This window comes from Rosa rugosa, chromosome 5 (genome assembly GCF_958449725.1).
Source record: "Rosa rugosa chromosome 5, drRosRugo1.1, whole genome shotgun sequence".
NCBI classification, from domain to species: Eukaryota; Viridiplantae; Streptophyta; class Magnoliopsida; order Rosales; family Rosaceae; genus Rosa; species Rosa rugosa.
The window spans coordinates 52820109-52827560 of record NC_084824.1 but is presented as its reverse complement, the minus strand read 5'-3'; the positions used below and the strand labels follow the sequence as shown (position 1 = coordinate 52827560).

The 7452-nt window shown below is 39.3% G+C and overlaps 1 pseudogene; it reads left to right on the top strand.

The window, feature by feature from the left end:
* The first annotated feature begins 4556 nt into the window (after positions 1–4556).
* On the top strand, positions 4557–6329 carry LOC133711882 (protein SIEVE ELEMENT OCCLUSION B-like; annotated as a pseudogene).
* Positions 6330–7452: the final 1123 nt, after the last annotated feature.

The window sequence follows — 7452 nt, the reverse complement described above, 5'->3', positions numbered from 1 at the left end:
CCGCAATCCAATCAACACACTTTCCACGTACCTAATCACATCAAGGTCACATCTTAATACCCAACTCGAACTACAACCCAATCACTTTCCACAAAAGCATCTAATTTCAAAGCAAATGATTAAAGTTCGAATCCCCAACTCAAACTACAACCCGAAAGTAACGCCAATCGAGGCGAAACCTCATCCAAGACCACCCAGAGTCTCCAGAATACATCTACGATCGATATGCCAAAACCTTAAGTCGATCGGACGCTCGAATCCACACGGATAGAATAATCGAATGGTCCGAAACCGTAAAAATCATAACATGCTCATACGATCTCCAAAATGAAGTGTTGTATATTGAAATGCTCGTATTGACGAGTAGATGATAAATAACACAAGAAACTGTCCCTTACATGGCCAGAACGCTGCTGGAAAACACCACCACAGTGGCGGCGCCACCGCTGGCCTAAAGTCAGAATTTGGCCACACTTCCTCAACAAAAGTTCTTCATCTCAACTTCAATTTCAACTTTCCTAACTACACCATAAGTCAAAAGATCGAATTTTACCTTAGAACACAAAGGGGTCGATTGAAACCCTAGATCTTCAAAGCTTCGATTCGTCCTCCACACGTGATTCGTCCTCCCGTGCTCGATGGCTTCCACAGACGTGTTGAGGTGAGTATGGCGAGCAAAAACCACCTTGGATCATGTCCTATGGTGGCCGGAGGAGGAAACGTGACGCCGGCGAAGGGGAAGGCGCGACGCAGGCTCGGGAGAGAGAGAGAGAGAGGGTCTGATTTCTGGTTTTGGAAAATTATGTCCTTTGCAAAATCTGGAATTTTCTTCAATTTATAGAATTTTTCCAATTTTCAATCGCTCATAACTTTCTCATACGAACTCTGATTTCCGCGTTCCACATGTCCACAAACTGGTATCAACGCTCTACGACTTTTGTTAAGGAAGTTTTCGGAGAAACCCAACGTATAAAAAGTCAACCTTTGCGCCCTCCCTAAAACCATACTTTTCGAATAAAATTTCGTTCGAAACACTTCCACTCCATCCACAAACCACGAAATCGTCCAATAACCACTAATTAAATTCCAGAAAATCCTCGGAAAATAACAACGAATTTCTGGGGTATGACAAATAATGACTGAGTTAATTGCCTTAATGAGGAATCAAAAAATTGTTGACCGCCCACACAATCAATGAAATGAAGACTTTATGAAGACTTTCTTGTGAGACCTACTTTTTTATCATATTTATAACTGTTAGATGTTTAGATATTCATGTGTATATTATTTATGCAATTTTTCAACCAAATTAAAAATCGTTAGGGCATTCATAATCGTGATTTGTCATTTATGAATATGAATGGTTCAGGTTTGACATATTTGATTCATCCATTGGTTTTATCTAGTTCGTACCTTAATGACTAGCAATTTGGAAGAAAATTTTCAAAAGTGATCTCCTCATGCATATATAAATATCTAACGATTGATTTGCGGTAATGCAATCGGAAAATGGGTCTCCTAAACCGTTGATTAGAAAGTCCTCATTTTAGTGTTCTCATTAGACTCTCTCTTTTATAAGAGCTATGTGCATAATTTTGAATAGAACTCAATTTGTGAGGAAAACTTGAGGGAAAATTGATACTTTTAAGGTATTTTCCTGTCTTCTAAATCATTAAATTTTCCAATGCATCCAATGGTATATTATTTATTATAATTCTATTATTAATAAAACAATTATGTGCTCCAAACAAAAACAAAAATTAGGTGCATAATCATCATATATGTCAAAGATTTACATACCATAAATGTTAATTTCACTCCTTTCGGTTCCTTTTTTTTTTTGGAAAAGACTCCTTTTTTTTTTTTTAATAGGCCCACAGGGCGAGATAATATATTCATCACAAGCCAGAATAGACCGTTACATACCCTTCCGCTGCCATTTAAGGGCATAGACAGACAAGAAGATAGTGTTAGTACCCACAGTGGTACATAGAAATAGACCTATTCATTACACATTAAATACGTAGATAGCGTGAATCCTCCTTTGGTACTACTCCAGAGGCGCTAGAGGTACATAGAGTGCACATAACGTACATTAGCTTCCTAAAAGGAAATTATTGTAAAAGACAATGCTAAAACATAAAAAATGGACTAGGGCAAAAAAACCCCAGCCCAAAACTAAAATCCGAAATAGGGCAGCCGGCAAAGGAAATCCATGCAGGGCCCAACAAACTAATCCAGCCCAGTCCACCTATCCATCCCATCCCCGTCGTACGACATAGTCAGGCAGAGCTCCGTCCACCGTCTGCCGCCATGACCCGAAGCGCCCCGATCCGCGCCGCCACAATCTCTCATCGTGCACGACCCAAACCACCACGGCCTCGCCGCCACGACCGACGCCAGCACGGAGAAAAACCAAATCCCGATCACAGATCTTAGCACCACACACCACCGACGAGAAAACCCGTGGCGCCGTCAATCCCAAAACCCGCATCAGGGATCGATCTCCCTCCCTGGTTGCACAACCACCGCCTCACCCTAGCCCAGCCGATACCAGCCGCCAAGCCCAGCGCAGCATCCCTTCGACAGAGACCCACATGCAATAGAATACCCGTCCGGAAGCAGATCCCAAGACGTCAGCGCAGCCAGGAGGCCAACCCCGACGTCCGGGTGCCACCGGACGAGCACGAACTCGCAGTCGGAAAAAGCCGGCCTTTAGGGTTTAGAGAGAAGTCAAGAGGTTTTATTGGCCCTTCGAGAAAATTAAATAAAGACCGAGTTGTTTTTGTCGGAAAAAGGAAAAGACTCCTTTCAGTTTCTACTTTAAAAGGAAAAAGGAAAAAAAAAAAAAAACAAAATGAACCATCTACATATATCTATTGTTTAGAGTACACAATTCAATATCGTCGTTTGTGAACACGGACAATGAGTTTAAATAAGGACTAGAAATTAACAAAGACTAACCTGAATAAAAATGAAGATAAAGAAAGATGGAGGAGGATTCCCATTTTATTTTCTTTTAATTTAATTTCTTGCATAAGCTAGGTCGAAAAAGTAAAATTAAAAATTAAAACAAAATCTTCAGAGACAAATTTTCAAATAATTAGTGCTAACAAGCTAGAGTCGTTACTAGAGTCGTTATAATTAGATGGGCGGTTAATTTAGTCAAGTTGAGAACTAATTTTTCTATTGTTCAACCTTTGTACGCACGTATGTCATGCATGTATGTCATCTATGACCCAACAAAATAATTGATGAAGTTTGTCCGGTTCACTTCATTGCCCAAAAATCAAAACCATAGCCTTGTCTCTTTCCGTTGATGGCGAAGTAAGTGGTTAAGGCTAAAAAGCACTTATATCAAATTATCTTGAAGCAGAAAACATGCAAAGTCATTCAGACCAAAGGTTCTATGCCCCTTTTGTCCAAAAAAGAAAAAAAGATTCTATGTCCCAATTTAGGGAGGTGTAGCTGGCATGTACATGAAAATTGCATCTCATGTTGTGTTGTGTGTGCCCTAGCCTGAGTCTTCTTCTACATATCTTTCATATCAGAATTCACATGCATGGGATAGGAGATAGAGAAATTGTCCTTTTCTATTGTCCCCTCCAGAGTCTAATAGCAAATTTGATTTTGATTGAGTGATCTTTCATTAAGTACTGAGAGGGAATGAAAGAAAATAAAAAAATAAAAAACACCTTCAAGATGAGTGTGATAATTCTTTATTAGATCCTTTCAATTGCAAGGAGTGTTTCCAATTCGAAATGCAAAATCCTAGAGAATACTTCTTCTTAATCTGTGGAATGCTGAGTTCACACTTAAAATGGTTGAAACTAATGCATGATTGCTAATGAAGTTATCACGGATTTACGACTACCAAATGTATAAAAGATCGATCTAGAAAATGAAAATGTGAGTATTAGACTTAAACCTATATGTAATCAAAAAAAAGTTTTTATTTTATTTTTTATGATAATTCTTATTTTATCTCTTTCTTCTTTAAATACAAGTTTGAACATGAAATTAACACATTAATATATGATCGTGAAGAATGAAACCACTTTTATCATCTACATTTTTCTCTTAAGTATTCTTGTGATGTAGGACGAGAGTTTAGCAATTTCAACAAAAAATCTCGAAAAGAAATAAGCGTCTTCACATTAAGAAAAATAATTTGAATATTAGAAATTGGTATTTAAATAGGCTTCTTAATGATGGAATTAATCATAAATTACTCTTTTGGATATATCGGGATTCTTGAGCAAAATCTTGATTGGGATTCCAAAAATAATATTTTTTAGTATCTAGGATTCTATTTCCAATTTTTATTTAATCATGTTTAATTAAGTTTCCTAGTTTTAGTCTATAATAAATTGTTCTTTATGTTTTCTAGCTAGTTGTATTAGGTTTATTCTATGTGCCCTATATAAGGCACCTCTTAGATTTTAATTAGCTGAGGTTTACACTCTATGTTGCACTATTAGAAATGAAATCTGAAGCATTATATATTATTATTGTTTAATGCAGAGGAGGCAGAGATTTACAGAAGGCTCATAAAAATGTTCCGAACACCTACTGAAATTATGGAAGTTTTTAAGGGTTTGATATTTACAAAGGATAATGTCCAGCCACTCATTGATGGTTCCACTAAACAAATGGTTTGCAAATCATCTCTAGTGACATCACTTCTCTGCAAATTGTTACTACTATATATAGTGAAGTTTAATCGTGCCTAATTGGTTTAACAGGTTAACATCGACATCCTAAGGAGGAAGAATGTGCTGTTGTTCATTTCCAGCCTCGACATTACGGATGACGACATTTCGATTCTAAAACCGATCCATGAGTTCACAAAGAAAGACAATCAGTACAAGATTGTCTGGATACCAATTGTGGAGCAATGGACTGATGACTTGAGAAAGAATTTTAATATCCTGAAGAACAAGATGCCGTGGTTTACGGTGCAGTACTCTGGACCTATAGCAGGCATCAAGTCATCAAGGAGGAGTGGAACTTCAAGGGTAAGCCTACAGTGGTGGTGATGAACCCACAAGGAAAGGTCGAACACTCTAACGCTCTCCACATGATTCGGGTATGGGGAGTCAAGGCCTTCCCTTTCACAGAGACAGCAGAAAAAGCACTGTCAAATTCTCATGGAAATACTTGGGTTGCCTCTGTAGTTGATGGAATTCACCCATCTGTGCCAGCTTGGGTACGTAATTCTCCTCAACTGATCAAAGTGCATATATAAACTGACGAGTTACCTATACTACTTTTCACCTCACAGTGCATTACTGATTTACTGCATTAACACATTACATTAATGAACGGACTCCATGAAATGAAATGGTAGGACAACTAGTGGTACACTTATTCACGATCAATAGATCCACTGCACGGAACTAGAAGTCATCTCCATTATTGATACGTTTTCACTAAATATACATTATTGAAAGACCTTATTTATTGAATAATGAAACAAATGACACATCAGTTGAGGAAAAAGTAGTTGTGAACAATGACACTTGATTAAATTTGTTATCCTCAAACAGATCAAAGAAGATAAGTACATCTTCTTCTATGGCGGTAAAGACAACGAATGGATTCAGCAATTTACTAAGAAAGCCACTGCCCTTGCAAATGATCCAATCTTCAAGGAAGTCAAGATTCACGTAGAGTTGGTTTGCGTCGGAAAAGGCAGCAAAGGAGAAGATGACCATGGCATTCTGGGCCACTGTAGAAAGCCTGTTCTTCACCAAAGTCCACAATCAGGTCGACCCGGTCAGTCAAGAAATCCAGAAGCTTCTTTCTTACAAAAACGAAAGTGGATGGGCGGTGCTTAGCAAGGGGTCGCCTGTATTGGTCACTGGTCATGGTGTCTCGGTGTTGAAGGTGGTAGAGGGCTTTGAGAAATGGAAGGACCATGTCAAGGAGAGAGGGTTTGAGTTTTGTTTAAAGGCCTATTATGGGAAGATTATTCAGGCTAGTCGACCTTGCTGCCGTCTGGACATTCCGGGGTCTAACGGAAAGGTCCCGGAGACAATGAAGTGTCCGGATTGCCACAGGAGTATGGAGACTTTTATCAGTTACAAGTGCTGCCACATTGATGGTCCTAACGCACATCACTAAGTGCTGTCTTGCATGGCTCTTTCGATACAAGTTATGGACTATGTCACGTTATCGTATATTTTTGCTAGAATAAAGGGCATGTCATCCGTTCACTGTTATGCATGGACATGTTGATGTTTGGATGCCTAATGTTCTGTTTGGTTGCGTTATATCTACTATGGTGATGTTGTACTAAAAATGTTGAATAAAAACATTTCAAGTAAGTAAATAAAGAGTAAATTTTTAATATTTCGCTATGCAAACATAATTATATATCTCATATATTTGATTTATTCGAACATGTGAACTCAAATATTTAAAGTGTTTGATCTCATTTTAACAATATTAACCCCTCAAAGATAGATGATGTAGGATGATCTAACATACACTGAGAGTTCACCACCAGTCTCCTTATAGAAAAAATTTAGCAACTAGAAGGTTAAAAATACCAAAACAGGGGGACAAAAACCTTCTCCTGCCCAAAGTACAATGTAGAAAAATAAAATAAAATAAAAGATTGGAAAACTGAATTTTCATCTATATTACATACTTGTACCACTGTAATATAAAATCATTTATATTGTTTTCAATTTTTCATACACAAATTAATATATATATATATACACACACAAATCATGCCCAATCTTTTGGTGCGAAGGTCTAATGCAATTAGTTGATTATAGGCCTTGAGAGAGAAAACCCTAAAATCCCCAAAAGTCGGTTTTTTTCCCACACCAATATTCGATCTCGTCCGGCGGCTCCCCGACCGGTGTTGGCCTCCGGGTCTTGCCAGCGTCTTGGGGTTGCTGCCGGACGGGCTTTCGATCCGATTTAGCCGAATCATCCATGGGTGGTGCGCTTTTGGGTTTCCAGACTGCTCGGGGTTGGGGCTCTGGCCGCATCTCAATCGGCGACGGGGTGTGCTGATCAAAACCAACGGTTTTTCCAACGGCGTACGGTGCGGCATGAGCTGTGGCGGCGTGTCTCAGGCATGAGCTGTGGCGGCGTAGATCGGCGTGGCACGGGTCGTGGCAGAGCGGGTCGGGCAGTGCTGCTGGGTTTGTGACGGGCGGCATGGCGTCAGGCACGCTGGGATTGTGGCAAACGACATGTCGTTGAGGATGGATGGGCTGGGACCGGACCAGCTTGATGGGCTCTGGAGTTGGACTTTTCTTTTGGATGTTGTTGAGCCTGCTATTTTGGGCTAGGGTTATTGCCCTAGGCCTTTACTATGTTTTAGTTTTGTCTAAATTAAAATAATTCCTTGTATTAGGAACCTATGCTTGTTAGTTTTCTTTCGAGCACTAATGAGTCTAGTTTTACTCGGTCTATTACTACGTCCTAGGT